Source organism: Mugil cephalus, chromosome 7 (genome assembly GCF_022458985.1).
Source record: "Mugil cephalus isolate CIBA_MC_2020 chromosome 7, CIBA_Mcephalus_1.1, whole genome shotgun sequence".
Lineage (NCBI taxonomy): Eukaryota > Metazoa > Chordata > Actinopteri > Mugiliformes > Mugilidae > Mugil > Mugil cephalus.
Window position 1 is genome coordinate 4938709 of NC_061776.1, and position 17932 is coordinate 4956640.

Consider the following 17932-nt stretch of genomic DNA (forward strand, 5'->3'; position numbering starts at 1 on the left):
TGATCTCTGAGCAGAAACACCACAACAATGAACACTCAGCAACAAACATGGAGAGAAAACAAGCTGATGAAGACAAACACAGGATTAAACTCTCTGGTCCTGAATTTTCCTCTGTCTACTTCACTTTAAACAACCCAGCACTTGAACCAAGAAAGTACACATCATCAAACCAACCACTAACCCCTAGTCCAGCATAGAGCGGCTGAGTGAATGTGGTCTGGACTCTGTGGAGGAGAGTCATGCTTTCAGAGACGCTGTAGAAGGACAGAATACCTGCTCTGTGATCCAGGTACACTCCTACTCTGGAGGAAGGCTGAGACGGGAGTTTGGAATTTGTTGTACCAAAATGTAGAACTGGAACAATCTAATCTCCAAGATTTGTCATTACGTCCAAATCTACATTCCTTCCCTGCTCTGCTGATATTCTTGTATGTGACTGCTACATCAACTCTTCCTCTCCACTCCACCTCCCAGTAACAACGTCCAGTCAGACTCTCTCTACTCAGGATACAGATCTAAAGGGGAGGGAACCAAGATGTACGTGGACATAGTGGAGCTGCTTTGTCTGAGAGCAGGAAGTAGAATGAGGGCGTTCACACTCTGATTAGGAATTCTTCTTTAACCTCTGTGTTCAGAGATTGTGTTTCCAGTTTCCCGTTCTCTATAAATCTGATATAATAAAAATAGACCATGTTTTTTTTTTCATTTAAAAGTAGAAAGAGACAAACACACCACTCTATCATTATTACATTTTATAAAACAGTGACTTAAACTGTGATCTGAGCTAAAACTGTGTCAGGAGAAGAGCATCTTTATCTATCTATCTATCTATCTATCTATCTATCTATCTATCTATCTATCTATCTATCTATCTATCTATCTATCTATCTATCTATCTATCTATCTATCTATCTATCTATCTATCTATCTATCTATCTATCTATCTATCTAATCTATCTATTCAGGAAGACAGATTGTCATAAACTGTGCAACCACTAGGAGGTGAAAGAGCTCCACAGAAACGTTATGAACCTTTGGAAACATGAATAATATAGATTTCATTTAATTTAAAGAAGCTTAATAATGATAGAATACGTGAACGAGAAGCTTCTTAAATGTTTATTCTAAATTAAATTCAGATGGATCCATGCTCTTCTTGTTGTTCTTCTTCCTTCTATGAATGCCTGAACATGTTGGTGTATTAAAGTGTTTAATTGTCTCATCAGACGTCTTAACTGCACCTCAGGTGACAGTAGAGGACTCGGCTTCATGTCTCAGGTCATTGCTGCTGGACAGAGGTCTGTGCTTTACCCCTGCAGAGCCAAACAGGACGGATGTGCTGACACAGGAAGGTGGGACTTACTTTTAAAAGTACCCACGTTCCTAACATAAAGTATTTTCTAATACAAATGATTATAAATGTTTCTATTAAAACTGATGGGAGAGCTATAGAAATGATGCTGGAATGATGTGACAGTGATTCTACAACAGGCTGCTGTCTATTCTCATCAGGTGGAAACTTTCTAGTCTCTCTGAGAGTTTGAAGCCTTCACATTGGTCAGAGTTTACAGACGTAGAGTCACTTAAACTTGATGTCAAGATGCTGTGGAGCAGAAAACCTCCTGACTCTTAAACTAATCACTTCTTTCTGTTTCATTTTCCTGTTTCTTAGCATTTAGTTGTAAAAATACATAAATGAATAAAAATGAACTCTTTTCTTTGAGGTGTTTCAGGAGGAAAACTGTCTCAGATACGCTCTCATATTAGTTTGACATTTTCTCCATCTCCATCAGGGCCACGGGGGACTACTGCCGGGGGTACCATCTCTGTCAACATGGGAATCAAACCCACAACCAGAGCTAATCAGACATATGATCATCTTTCACTGAGCACTGATATTGAGGAGCTGGACATTGGCCTCACACCAAACCTAGGTGGTCATAATGTTTTGGCTGGTTGTCTGAGAACCAGCATTCTGTTGCCACAGAGACCAGGCCCACAGCTGGGGGGGCCAAAGAGTCCAGGAGAAACAGCTTGAGAGCCTTCCTCCAGACCAAACTCATCGAGGTCTCCACTGCCCTTCCATTCCTCATCACCTACTCAATTTCTGCAATGAAATTACTTAGAGCAATTAAAAACTATTTTCAGTCTATTATGGGATCAAACCAACCCCACGATGACCTCACAATAATCGCTGCATGTAGGAAAAATAAAAGCCTGACATCAAGATGACCTGGTCACATCGAGGGTCAAACCTGGAGCTGACCTGAAAGCTGGTCCACACAGTGGTTATTTCAAACAATGAAGATGGATTTATGACACAAACAAGCAAAGGGTGTTTGGATAATATAGGAGCAGGCTGGATGCCTCGTGCACTGACTCCACCCAAAACCCCTTCTCCCAACCTTAACCCTAGCACAACAGGTCTCATCATGCATTTACTGCAGGAATATAGAGGATAGATTGGATGCAACTCTCTTGTCTTCAGGTGTTATGTTCTGCTTTTTTCCACATCCAGCAGTCAGAGAATAACTTGATCATTCATTTGAAGTTTTGTGTCACATCACAAAATATTAGTTTCATTTTTTTGTCTCTTGCAGTTGTAACTGAGCTGCAGATTCAGGTTCATCACTGTGACTGAGCTTTTCCACTGTTCCACTGTCATTTAGTCTGTTGTTATCATAGAAATACAGATTATAGACATGTTAACCTGCTGTGGTGTTCAGGAAAGGAAGACGTGACACAATAACTGACAACATTAAGAACTAAACGGGTCGTCTTCTCATTTCTCAGTGGCAGTGATGGTGATGTTTCCACTTTTCCAGGTTTCATCGTTTAAAACAGTGCTGTTGATTTCCTCCTAGTTCTCTCAGTGATTTGCAGTGAATGAGGATTCTCGTCCGTTCATCTCCTGCCTTTCAGATGTGTGAAGGGAAGAGATCAGTCATTTTCTGTGTCATGATCCGTAACAGTGGAGTTGATTTCCTCATTTTTCTGTTGTTCAACTGCTGTGAATCTACCTTCAACATGAAACATTACAAGAAACAAATCAGGAGAGAATTAAAAGACTAAAACAGTAAGATATGGTAAGAAATAGGAATAAATAAATAAGTTTAATAAGTTTAAATAAATAAGTAAAATAAAAACTTCAAACACTCTTTATCCAGTAAAACTATTTTATAAAAGTACTTAGATTTTAAAATTATTTAGAGCAGTGGAATAAAAGTATGAAAACACTAACAACACAAATAAAACTCAAGTACGATCAGTAGAATTGAGAAGAATTCAAATCAAATGTGATAAAATAGAATGAAGAAGAAATAACATCCTGTAAAAGCCTGATTAAAGACTTTTTGATTTTGCCTAATCTGTCTTGGAGCCTATTTTATGTGAATCTTGCTGCATTCTTCCCTGGCTTGCCACAGTGTGTATATCAATGAGGGAAACCTCTGACCTGAGCCTCCAAGTTGCATCTAACCACCACTCCACTCCTCCTCCATTGTTGTTTATGTAAGATCTTTTTTTTTTACTTGACCTTAAGTCCCTAAAGTACAGAGGACTTCTGTTGTTTCTGCTTGACAATACTGTGTGAACATGTGTGCATTCGTATACACGAGTGTGTAGATGTCTCATTGTGATTGTAAAGTGCTCAGTGTACCGATGGGTAAACAGGTGCTTATAAATACAAGATCAAACCTTTACTGTGTGTCTCATTTTTACAAAATAATCTCTGTGTCTGTCATGATATTGTGTTTGGGTACCAGTCTGGTTTCCTGTTTTATAATTGGCATTACTTTTATTATAGTTCTACTTCCTGCATTTTCCCGCCCTGTGATTACCCTTAACTGTCTTTGTCTTGTCTTTAGACCCACCTGTGCTTTGATAGCCCTAGTACATACAGTACAGCGGGTAAAATAAGTATTGAACACATCACAATCTTTCATAGTAAGCATATTTCTAAAGGTGCTATTGATATGAAATTTTCACCAGGTGTTGGTAACAACCCAAGTAATCCATACATACAAAGAAACCAAAACACATACGTTCAGAAATTAAGTTATGCGGAATAATAAAAGTATTGAACACGCTTGATGATATTTATTTAATAATTTGTACAAAAGCCTTTGTTGGTGATGACAGCTTCAAGACCCCTCCTGTTTAGAGAAACTAGTCACATGCATTACTCAGGTGTGATTTTGGCCCATTCTTCCACACAAACAGGCAATAGTTATGTCAATAGCAATGGGAAAGAAACACTACACCCTCCACAGAAACACTATGTCCACTTAGAATCACTTATCTAATACACATGACTTTGAGAGCAAGCAACCAACTCATGCAGGTACAAGACCGGAACTTCCACCTACGCATAAAAACAACAACAACAAAAAAAGCTGCCATTACGGTAATGATGACACTCTGCTGCTGTTGGCTGCAGGTTGGGGAGCGACGCAAGACCGGTGAGCCCCAGGAAGAGAGAACTGTTTGGCGGAATTTGTTGTTAAAAATTAAGTTAGTTATACCCTTGAGGTGTCACAAAGGTCTTCCAGACGAAAGCACAACTCTCCAGTGTTCAGTCACACTTTGAATTTTTTCAATAGAGCTAACGATATGCACAATATGTAAAATGTTGGTTGGGTTGATGGTGTCAGTTGGCTGATGGACCACCTGCATATTTCCAATCCTCAGGGTTGATGAAAAAATAACTCACTTTGTAGTCTCTTTAGCTACTCTCAGATTATCTTGAGTTGGGCCATATGTTTATAACTTAAATGACCATAGTATAAGAATCATCACGACATTTCAACTCTTCATGTTACATTTACCCATCATCAACCACAAAACAACAATATATAGCTCATAACTTGCATTATAGTTTAATATCAGACAATATAACACAATAATTAAACCAAAATGAGCAGTATACGAGTCTAAGTGCCTCCCTTCCTACTATTAATAGATGAATAATTGTCAATATTAATCAGACTCAGACTTATTAGTCAGTTGAATGGTTTAAAGGTCGACTTAACTAGAGTCCAAAAACACGGAATTAATCACAAAACCACAACCCAATACATCTCATCTCATCTTCCATATCTCTTTTTCTCACTAGGGTTGCGGGGGTTGCTGGAGCTTTCTCTGCTATTAGTATGTTGTGTAGTATGCAGTCAGTTTGTTATCAGTGGCCTGAGAGTGAATATGTATCCTTTAATGAGCCATTTCAAATTTTGGTCATTTATGATGTTTCTAGATTGCGCTGCCTTGTCAGTCAATGGACTGACAGATACACAACATCAGTGAAGCTGGTATGTGAGCTGCTCTAAATGTCCACAATATGGGTTTAGCAAGAAGGCCAATGCTGACGTTTATTTGTAGTGACCACTAGATAGCTCTATGTTCAGTTAGTGATCCAGGACTCTACAATCTTCATAGTCCATATCCAGAGGTCTCTTTGTAATAATCTGGTAGGTGGAAAGTCTTTGTAATTTTTGTTGTACTTGTTCACCAGTCTCACGTGTAGATACACTGCAAAGATGATAAATACACTCTGGTCAACTGCTCACTGTAAAGCAAAGTACACAGTCTAGCACTGGTCTATTTTCCTTAGATATACTGTAAATATATTTAGCTGGATTGATTAATTCAAACACAAACATGTTTGAGTTACATCTTTTCAATACTGGTACCTATCTACAGATACTGGAGGCAGGGTCAGAGGGCGACACCAGTGATATTTGCACTTCCTTGTGCATTGTTTTCCATTGAGTCAATTGTTCCCTCATCAACTTTCACCTCCTGTCTTAGGTGGTAAACACATCTAGAACCTTTACACACAATGCACTATGAAGATGTATCTCCATTACTATGTTAAATATTCCAGTACCACTCATATCAACATAAAAATCGCGGTTTAATTTAGTATCATATTAAATGTGATGTTACCTTATCGTCGCAGGATGTCGGAGACCCGGTTCCTGTATGGGTCGTTTTGATTATCGTAGCCTTTGATGTTAATCCATGTAGTAAGGGTGTTAAGATGGGCTTCTGTCATGACACTCTTTCCTTGAAGAAGATTGGACCATGTCTGTACCATCTTTGTACTGTGTTTCTGAAAACTCTTTTCAAAAACGTCAAGTCTCGTTTTACTCTTCTCCGAGTTCTGAAAGTTTTTGAAGTTGTTGTGAAACTTGAATCTTGGCATTGAACCGAGGATTGTCAGTTTGAAGGAGCCCACAACATCATCATTGCTCATGGCGGTAGCTAACTCTGATCTGAAGTCTTTTGATCTTGTACTGGCAAACTCATAATGTGCTTCTTTAGGCACATAAACAGCTGGAAGTTCGGGACCATGATACATGTGCACATTATGTATCAGATTATTATCCAGAGGAGAAGACTTTGTTCCAACTTCAAGCATGGCTTCTGTTAATTTGCTTTTCTGGTTGAGTTTTCTAGCTTCCAGTAAACTACGGACCGGTGGCTGGTGGTCTGCATTGATGAACTGTCCAATCCCTTGATTTTCAATTGCATATTTTTTCCATTCTTTGTATGATGTCAGTTTTCCAGTCTCTTTCTGGAGCATTGTTTTATTTTCCTTGATAATCTGTTTTATTCCTGCTACTTCTGCCATGTACCAGTCTCCTCCTCTGATTCCTTGTGTAAGTTCTTTGCGCTTAATGAAAGGCTCCCATTGAGCTGGGTGGAGGGTCTGAGCCTCCAAAGATCGGAGTCGGTCTGCTTCCAAAACAATCTGTTCTTCACTGGCCTGTGGTTTCATGCCTCGTGCCAAAGCATGAAATAGGCAGCCCTTGTCCTTACCGTCAATGCTTACTGTCTGGTTGTTGATGCGTACATCATAATGTCCATCAGGGTATTGGTCACTCTTTGGTCTGTAGACCAGGGTCACAGTTTGACAAGGTTGAGTAGTTGGTTTCACCTCCTGCATTTTGGTAGGTCTGCCATGTTCATCCTCTGTTAGGATGACAACCTTAGTGCCACTGGCTTCTGACAAGACTTTGATATCAAGGATTGTACCTGCAGTTTCAGATTTCTTGATGTTTTCAGCATGTAACTTTAAACGTTCACCCGTCTCTCCTACAAGCTGATGATTAGAATTTGGTTTTCTTGGCATGTGTGCGATATATCTGTTGTTCTGTCCAGCTCTGAGTTGTTCCTCTGTTCTGTCACTCTTTAAGATGGCTCTGGCTTTCTTGGTGATGAAGCCATTGACTTTGTTTTGAACCCGAGAAACAATATGAGTGGAGAACTTCTGGTGGAACACTTCCACCAAAGCATCAGCCAATAAATCACTGATGGCATTGGCTAATACCTGTTTGAACTCTTTCAGCATCTTAGTGTCTGAAGCAGAGAGATCCTTTACATCCACTTTCTCTGAAAAAAATCCTTCTTTTTTAAACTAATTCATCTCTTCATGAAGGTTTGAGAAAAACTCGTCGGAGAGGCTGAGTACTGCATGGATGGCGTCCCCAGCCAGTACTGCCATGTGGGTAGTTTGAATGGTGGTTAGAATTATCTTCGTCACTCCTTTGGCCTCTGCTCGCGCACTGTCCATCACTGTGAAGATGGATGAGCTAAGCTTATTCTGCCAGCTGAGGTCTGCGTAGAATGGCTGTAAAGCAATGCTACTTAACTGTTTCAAAACGTCCAACAGTTGGGTCTTTCTGTTCTCATGCTGCAGGAGTTCATGGAGTTGCTCTTTATCTTCAAGGTGGGAGAGGATAATAGAGTCTATTAATGTAGCCAGGGGCTCCTTTTCCATTCTGGATTTCACCTGGTCAGTAATTCCATGTTTCACCTTGTTTTTGATGCTGTTCAGTATTGTTGTCAGTATTTTCTCTTCTGCCTTTCCTATTCCATACATAATGCTTTTCTCAACTACTGTTTTAGCAGTGAATTCTAAAACATTCTTCATATTCATCTTTGCGACAGTGCTGAGGCCCTCTTTAACCTGGTTAGAGATGAACTTTGGCATTGACTTCAGCTCTTTGACGAAACGTTTGAATGACAATTTAGCTGCTTTGAATCCCTTTGAAATCAGCTTTCCAACTGCAAATGTCATGATAGATACACCAATGGAAATTGCCTTCTCTATAGCCCATGCTTTCCAGCTGAATTCTCCTTTTACCATGGACTGTATGCTAGAGATACAGTCTGATATTCCATCACAAATAATTCCCATGCCAACTTGAGCAAATGTAGAACAATCTGTAGAACTCCAAGAAAGAACACCACCCCCACCCCCAATGGGAAACGAGGTTCCTCTTCCACAGAAAATACATATTTGAGGCCTTGGCAGTAGAGGTTGTACGCTTCGACCTGGAGATCTTCTTCAGAACTTGACACCAGGGAGAAAATTGGTGATTTTTCAGCCATTGCATCTCTCCCCCTGTCCTTTATTACATCTATCTTTTGGATCGCCTCACTAATGTTTTTGTCAATGAAACTGAGCATGCTGCATTTGGTTGTTAGTTGTTTTTCAAGACTGGATGGGTCAGTATTGGCTGATGCTGCAGAGGACATTTTTACAAACTGAAGACAGAGCACAGATTCCTCACTGAGATACTTTAGAGACTCTTGTGCCTTCTTTAAATCATCTTTGGCCTTAGTGAGGTAATCTGCATCCTTTTTCTTTATAGTGCAGTAGGCATGGTTGTAAAAGGCTATGGCTGCCCAACTTTCATCTTGTTTCATGGCCTTTTCAAATAGTCTGCTACTGGTGTCCCATTTTTTTCATTCAGTGCAATGTTTCCAAACTTGATGTAGTGATAAATGCTAGAACATGGTGAAGTCTGACTCTGACACTGAGTTTTTGCAGATGCCACATCAGCCTTCAAAATTTTTTGCAATTCATTTCTCTTCAGCTGCTCAATTTCTACAGATTTAGTTTGCAGCCATATCCACCAGAACTCATTCATTATCGCAACAACAGCTCTTCTCTCATCACCATTTGTGTTCTTATAAATATCTTGAAGAGTTTTGCAGTACTCTGAAAACAGGTCCTCCCTCAGTTTCATCTCAGCAACATTGTTCATCATGTGATCATTCTTTTCTACTGCAAGTTTGTCCCTTCTGCTCTTAGCTTCCTCCAGAGAGGACACAGTGCTGAAAGACTGAGGCAGGTGTTCAATGGACATGATAATTTGAGCAGATCCTGGTTTACCTTTGCGAGCGGTCCGACCGAATGCCTGGAGTTCCACTCTTGAGTTCTCAGAAAGAAACGTGAGGATCACAAATAATCCTCCATTATCATTCACCTGTTTAGACACTTTTATGTCCGTCCCACGCCCGGCAAGGTTTGTGGCAACAATGACATCTCCAGGAAGCAGTTCCTCATCTATTTTGCTCAAACTGTCTTTGTCACTGCGGCAGTAGAGAATGGTTTCACCAGGGATGCTGCCTTTCAGCTCTTCATAGATCTCTTTGGCTTTGTTGATAGTTTCACAGATTACCAGGGCGGCTCTTCCACCTCTGTATGAATTTGGGCAAATCTGAGCCATAACTGCACGTTTAATTTCAGATTTCCACTCTTCAGCTGACGTCTTCAGAGTACCTTTGACCTCAAACAACTTTTTCCAGTTGAACGTTGGCATTTTGCAAACCGAAAGATATGGGTACAGGTTCTGCAAAAACAGAATATCTGTTGTGCTCCCAAGAGTCCCTGTTGTTCCATATATTTTTCCATCATACTGTTCAAAGAACGAGATGTTAGAAATGTAATTTGTCACTGTTGAAATTGTGCTCAGTTTGATTTGATGTTTAATCTCAACAAACTGCTGCAGACCATCGCCCCATTTCTTATTTATTTCTATGATACCAGTGGAACAGAAATCCACTGGACAGACGTTGTCATTTTCTACAACATATTCTCGTCCTTGCTGCAGCTGCTTTGCCAGAAAGGCATTCTGAACCCACACTGACACTTTGCTCTCTATCAGATTCTTCAGAAAGCCAGGAATGCTGATTTTGTCTTTAATGTTTGAACATGGGGTGTACTGAATCTTCTCTTTGATTATTTCAGCAATGGCCTTGATCAGAGGTTCTTCTGAATCATAAAGAGCACAACACAAGCCTTCCTCCAAGACTAGAAATGTAAGCTCTGGAATTTCCTGGTCGTTGTATGGGCTGCTCTTTCTGAGACAGAGCATACCTTTATCTTCTAAAGTGTAAACAGTGAAACTGTAGGGGACATACTGTTCAAGTTCTTGGAAAAAATCGACCACTGCATCCTGACTCAGAGATTTCAGTTTTGTAAGACGTTCATCCTTTTCACTTTTCAGCATATCCTTAGTAAATCCTTTTGGCACAGTGTTGGATTCTTCAGCAATGAGTAAAATGTCCATTGGATCCTTTATTTCAGTTTCGTCTGTGTTCATTGAGTCAAAGATGACCTTGAAGAATGAAGCAGGAGGACCCTGTATAAATGTCTGGCGTCCTGTAGACAGGAAACCATGCTGGCTGACATGGCCCCAGATCATAGCCAGAATAACATTCAGGTGCTGCATGGAGACCATGGGGCTGGACAGGTAGGTCAGCTGCACTCCCTGATCCAGCAACAGAGAGTCCACTTCATCGATTATGATGCACTGATAGTTGCGATCAGGCCTGACATTCTTCATCTCAAATATCTGGCGAAGGTGATCTGCAGCGAAGGCTTCGATAGTTCCATAGACCACGTCTCCCTGGTAGCATTCCTGACGATCTTTATCTTCGGTTTTATTTGTGTTTGTGTCAACTGTGATTCCAAAGTACTTGTAGAATTGGGTCCATTCTTCTGCATCTCTTTGACTTAAGACAGAAGAACTGGACACTACATCTACTTTTTCACCCCTAAGCACACGCAGAACTGCAAACATGGCTATGACACAAGACTTTCCTTCTCCAGTGCCCATCTCCAGGAGTTTACCAGTGTCAGACAAGGCCAAGAGGCACCAGCTTATCATCTGAGTGGCTCTGGGCCACCACTTCCCTTCAGCCTTTTGCAGGTTTACAGCATTGCATAAGACTGCCAGGATCTCCTGAAGGTCTTTTGTGTCCGTGCTGTGACTCAGATTCTTTGCTCGTTGTACATCTTTGTAGTTTTTGATTTCACCAGTTTTGATCAGGTCGGTTACATGAGTTACTACATCGTATGCCTTTCTCAAAGTCAGGTCATCAATGTCTTTAATCTGCCATATTTCTTCAAAAAGAGTGTCAGTGCTTTTTATTTTCTCATCTCTCAGGATTTTTTCTAAATGTTGGATCAGAATCTTGGTTCCACATGAATCTAAGAGGTTGAGGAGAGGCTGATGGTTCTTATCTGTCCACTTGGAGGAAACCTGATATGTTGCCATCAAATGTAAAATCCACATGATGGAATACCGGCCCTTGTCATAATGGTGGTCATTTAGAGCTCCAAGTAGGCTCAAGGCCTCTGGTGCTGACCAAAGTCTTTGTTCTACAAGACTTAAAACCATCTGGAGGAGCTCTTTGGTTTGTTCTTTTGAGTCCTGGAATTTCTCCACACAGGCAAATAAAATCTCCAAACACCATTCGCCTGCAGAAGAAGTTGTATTTGTCTCTGCTTCTGTTTCTCCAGTAAGAAGTCTCAGGAGATTCTCAAGAAAGCTCAAAATGAATATCTCGTTTGAAAGCAGTTCCTTTCCTTTCATTTTCTTTGAGATGGCAATGATTTTATTGCCAGTGTTTGCATTGTTGTTTGTGTTGGTGTTGAGCACCTGAAAAATGGCCTTAATGAACCTGCATCTCAGTTCCACAGGTTCATTGCGAAATTTACTCAGGAGGTTTTGTAGGACCTCTGCAGCAAACACCAGGGAATCATTGTCCTTGAGCCTTGAAAGTTCCAGATTATGTAAATCACTGACGTTTTTTTCTTCAACGAGAAATCCACGACTAAGCAGGGCCTTCCCTGTTTCCATCACCTCTATGCCATCTAGAATGTAGTCAGATACAAAATTATCCATAGCACCATAAACAATGTCTGCTTCATAGACATCCTTGTATGAGGCGTTGGTTATCTTCATGTTTGTGTTGACAGACATTTCAAGGTACTTGTAGAAGTCAGACCATTCCTTTGTTTGCTGCTGTGAGTGAACATCAGAGCTCAGCACAATGTTTATCTTGTTTCCTTTGAAGATTTGTGATGCTGCAAACATGGCTGTAACACATCTGTCTGTGTTAATGCCGACCACTTGTAGCTCTCCACTCTTTTCAGTCAGCATCATTGCACACCACTGCAGCATCTGCTTCACTGTAGGCCACCAGCCTTTGGCGACAAAAACTGCTTTGCAGAGCTGAGACAGTAGACTCTGTATATGGTCTTCATCTGATGTTACACATTTGAAGGCATCTTTCATAAATGGCGAATCTTTTGGTGCATTTTCTGAATATTGCAGGACACCAAAAGTAATGTTTTTTATCATATGAATCAAAGAATCATTCAAATTCCATAACATTTGTAATTCTTCCAGAGCTACATCTACACAGAGGCCATCTTTCTCTCTGAGAGTGTTTGGTAAATCCTGGTAGAATTTGTCAGGTCCATCAAAATCAAGGGTCTGAATGAGAGAGCGTCCAGACTCATCCTTCCACTCAGGTGATATGTCATACACTTGGACCAACGTAAGGATTTTGCTTATTGAACCATCCTCTGTGTACTTCTGTGACAGTGCTTGTAGTAGATTCAGGGCCTCTGTTGGTGTCCATTGGTTTGTTTGTACGAGTTTGAGGAGCATTTCAGTGGATGCTGAATAGGTTTCCTTTCCATTCAGATGTGTGAGTATGGATAAAAGGAGTTCCAAGCTTTGAATTTCCATCTTTAAAATGAACACAGAGACTCTTCCAACTGCATCCTGCAGTGATGATGTGAGGGTGCTCAGGAATTCTACAAGAAAGAGTTGCTCAGAGGAAAGCTCGTCTTCAGCCCATTGTTTGGCTAAGAGGACAGCGTCTGTGTCAGAGCTACCGTCACTGAAAAAGTGTATCAGAGTCAGATACAGAGCTTGAGTCAACAGGAAACTCTGACAAACATCACTTGCTGATTGGTTAATTGACTCCACCATGGACTGCAGGTGACTGGAGATGGTTTGCTGGGAACTTCCCTCAGATCTCTCCAGGAACAGGGAACACAGCTCTGTGATGAAAACCTGAGTGTGATGCAGTGTGTAGACGGATGGGATGGCACTAACCCATTCATCAAACAGAAGTTTGTCCAGGGCTGAGAGGATTTCCCCCAGTTGATCATCCGTCAGCTGAGTGAGACTCAGATTTTGAAGTGGGATGCTGCATTTTAAAGAGAGGATCTCTAGAAGCTCATCACTCTCTGATTCATCACTGTCTGATTCGTCATTATCTTTAAACTCATCCAAATGTTTTATTAGAACATCTTGCTTTGACTCATATTCTGCTGATATGTTCCTGCTCAGTTTCTCATGCTGCTGCTTGGCTCGTTGCTGTGATTCTTTTAATCTTTGATTTAGTTTTTCTTGTCCCTCCTCTTCTCTTCTCTTCCTCTCCTCCTCTCTCTTCATCTTCTCATGATCCCTGATTGGCTTATTAAAGCAGTATTCACACTCGTACATGTTATCACAGCCAACTGGTCTGTAGTATTCTCCTCTATTGTACACATATACATGTCGCCCATGAACTGTACTTTGATAAAAGTCATTAAAGGATTTGCATGGAGGTAGGACTTTATAACACTTGCAGCATTTCAGGCGGATGCCCATGTTACTTTCTGATGGTGCGTTTCCCATTTTTGATGATTTGAATTTAAAGTGTTGATTTTTATGTGCAAACTGTGTTTTCCTGAAAAACATAATCAGAAATCATATTATAATTAAAATGCAGAGTAGCCTTACAAATAAATAAGGCAACTCTTATACAACGATGCCAGTCCATCTAAGTATATCCACATTCAGTAATTGATCATAGATACTGGTTCACCACACACCATTTGCTTTAACTGTTCTCAGTATTTTCACACAAACGTGTCATAGTCATCATGGTATTTGCTTATTGGTCTTTCATGAGATATAAGGAATGACTGGTACTTTCCACTTAATAAACATTTATTTAATACTTCTCACTCTGGAAATCGGATGCCTGCACTCACAATTACCCCACATCTTATGTGGCCATTGACCATTTATGACATGAAGGTCACATGACATGAACATGGGAAGGATGATTGGCTCATAAACGAGGTTAGGGCTCCTTTAATGCCTCATATGTGCCAAAGTGAGACTAGATATGACTCCAGTCAAGTCATGTCACTTCTTTAATGAGCCTAACTTAGCTACTTAGCACCTAGAATTAAAAATGAGTTAAAATTAACAAACTGGTCCAAGATGAACAAGCTGAATGCTGTTACTTATTATCAAAGCTCATTTTCCACTACCCCTTAATCATCATTAGGGTCGTAGGGGTTGCTTGAGTCTATTCCAGCTGGCACCGGGCAAGAGGCAGGGTACACCCTGGACAGGTCGTTCCTATTTCTATTGCAGGGCTAACACAGAGACAAACAACCAGTCACACTCACAGCTACGGTCAATTTAGAGTCAATAATTGTCTTTGGAGGTGGGAGGAAAAGAGAGCCTCCCAGAAAAGCCCGAGCTGGACTCAAACTTGAACCTTCTCGTTGGGAGGCATTATCGCTAACCACTGAGCCACTGTTGTCAAGCTAGTACAATAAACACAAGAAACTACTGACCCTGAATACTATTGTTTATTAAAAGTCTACATATCTAGTGAAGTAATATCAAATAACCAGTGGTTACAACCAAATCCTCGCCCATATTTTGGAATTGTAAAGTTGTCAATTTCATCCTTTTCTAGTTTGGCTTATTGTGAACATGTGCATAGCGAAATTCACCACATGAAAATAAAGAAAAGATTAAATATTGAAGGTTGATACAAAACCTTTTGTATGCCAACTCACAATCTGCTCATATGTGGTCAAATTAAGCTTGTTATTGTCAGGGTTACTTACTTTACTCTCAATCCTGAAGACCTGTTCTTGACCACTGAGTCAAATGTCCTTGGTTCCTCTTTTCTTCGTCACAGTTTCTCTCTCAGTTGCAGTAACACCGCCATCTAGTGGAAAGAGTCAGACACAGTCACATAAATGAACCAGAATGACAATGATTTGTTTTTTATACTTTGATACTGCACATCTGGATAACATATACTCTGTAAAGTCTCTATCCTTATATGTTTAAAATATCAAAATCGTTTTTTACTTAACTTGATCACAAGAAACATAAATGTCAAAACCACAGCCAGACTATGATTGGTCTTGAGTAGTTTGCAGTATCTTATATATATATTGCTGGACAAGGGAAGAGACTAACAGCACTGGCCACCCAGCTGAAGAGATACACCAAGGAGGCAGAGGCCAGGAGGACATTCTCCACTGGTGTACCGTGATTAAGTACAGTGATACTGTGTTACAGTACACTCTCAGTGGCAGTGAAATAACAACTGGTCAGACCCATTGAGATCTGAGATGGAAGAATATTGGAAGGACACATAGGAAAGAGAGGCATCACACAACACTAATTCCCAATGGCTAGTGGACCTAAGAGCTGACCACAGCAACCGCCCAGAACAAGAACCAATAACCATCTCAATGGCAGAGATCCAACAAAGAGTGTGAAAGATGAAGAGACAGCACCGGGCCCCGATATGATCCATACGTACTGGCTGAAGAAGCTAACTGCACCCCATGACCGCCTAGCAGGACAGATGAACCTGCTGTTCTGCATAGGCCTGAACCCCCTCAGTCAGATCATCACAACGACCGAATACAGGTACCAATTCCGAAGTGGAGCAACAATCAGCCACCTCTCTACATGGATAACATCTAGCTGTACGCCAAGAATGAGTAAGAAATCCACTCACTGATCCTCACCACCAGGATCTTCAGCAGTAACATAGGAATGTTATTTGGATTGGCCAAGCGTGGCTGGATGGTCTCCAAGAGAGGCAAGATGATCAGAACTAAAGGGTCGACCTACCAGAGAGCAACGTAGGTGACATCCGAGTCAGTCACAAGTATCTCGGTATCCCACAGGCTAATGGAAAACACAGTACAGGTATCAAGAAAACCTGCCAATGGTTGTAAAATGCTATCTATCGATTAATCATTGTACATGCACACAATGTACCTGTACTTTGTACTTTGACTTTTCATTCTCTCATCAGGTGATGCCCTGCAGGGGTGACGATTGACTTGAGACGATGTCTCAGGTGTCCCTGAGGTGATTGGTGCATGGACAAGCACACAACCTGTCTAGAATGAGATTCTGCCCACCAGACAATGATGAAATTCCAATTATCAGAAAAAAAAAAAAAAAATAAAACCCTTATTCTAAATTTTGAAATAATGAGACCGTTATATAACTGGTTAGTACATAGTTTTCATTTGGAGGCTGAGATTGAGAAAATGATCTGAGCCATGTCTTCTTTGTAGAAAATAAAACCAGAAATAAACATATCAACATACCGTTAGGTCCACATATGTCATCCAAATGGAAAAACTGGTCCTGGTCAATTATTGTTGATTATTGTACATTAATCAACTAAAGCTGCCTCTACTTATTCTGTTTATAATCTCAAATACTGATTGTTTTACCTGTCATTATGTTATTTTTTTCTAAGAAAATTAAAAAACGAGTGGACTATTATTTTATGTATATATTGTAATTCGATTAAGTCGCGTAGTTAAGCTAAAGAATAAAATGGTTTTTACCTTCATCTGGAGACAGAGAAAGTGATCCGCGACTGTCATAGAAAGTGAAACCACCAACAGGACTACGCTGACTCATAGATTAATCAATTCTAGTTGTTATAAAAGTTATAAAAACAAAATGTTATAAAAAAAAAATGAATGGCACAATTATACCATATTTATAGCTTACTGTATAGTTAAAATGATATTTAAGGCTCTTAATTATAAAGTGAGACTATTCACATCCATAGACACAGTCCCTTAAACATGTAACTAATTGAAATCAAAATCATCATAACTGAATTGTTCATCATTCACAGTGTTAACAATCTCATAAAAAAGTAAAGAAATGGCAAAAAAGGCAAACATTACATATTGTCGAGCCTGTCATTCACCTGCTTTCATGATGCTTACGCAGTAGAAAAGCCAACATTCTTGTTTCACATGTAGTTTTGACCACTCATGGGCTCTTTTTTTTTTTTTTAGTTAGTTAGTTTTGATATACCACCTGCCTAAAGAAACAAATGCCCAAAACATCATCTGATCTACATTACATCAGTAATAATCTGTGATACTGTGTTACAGTGGCAGCTGACATTTAAGATGTGACTTGTGACTACGATTAATTATTGTGCTCAAAAGCAAACTTTTATTTCTTTATTTCTTCTTCTTGGGATAATACAGTATAAATGACACAAGAAGTTCAAATAATTCTACAATGACGTTTGTTAATGGCAATATGTTATACCGTATCTGTATACAGTGTCTCATTATCAGTCTGTTTCCTTCTGTTATTTGTGAATTAATCTCATTAATCTGTTAGTACGTCCTTTGTTGCTTTTCCAATTATTTTAATTATTATTAAATAAAATGCTATCTGAGCTATGGCTTGTTCACAGAAAGTACCAAATATAAGTAAATCTAGGGAATGCTTTCAGTATTAAACATTATCAACATACTGTCCATTCAGGTCCATATGCGTCATCCAAATAGAAAAGCTGCTTTCGGTCATTTATTAAGTGGCGCTGTAATTAATCAACTGTAGCTACCTCTACTCATTCTACTGTTTACCATCTCGAATATTGGCAGTGTCATATCCACGTCCGTGCTATCCTGTTTCTCCCTTACTCCTCTCTAGGGGCAGGCCACTACACTGTGCTACAGTGGCATCCGGGAATCAAGACG

At 40.0% G+C, this 17932-nt stretch overlaps 1 long non-coding RNA gene across 1 annotated transcript; it reads right to left on the minus strand.

Annotated features, from left to right (window-relative positions):
- Positions 1 to 13515: 13515 nt before the first annotated feature.
- On the minus strand, positions 13516 to 16125 carry LOC125011064. The gene is made up of 3 exons (XR_007113115.1): positions 16035 to 16125; positions 15008 to 15111; positions 13516 to 13824 (listed from the first exon to the last, which is right to left on the minus strand). It is a non-coding gene; the product is annotated as an uncharacterized LOC125011064 (long non-coding RNA).
- Positions 16126 to 17932: the final 1807 nt, after the last annotated feature.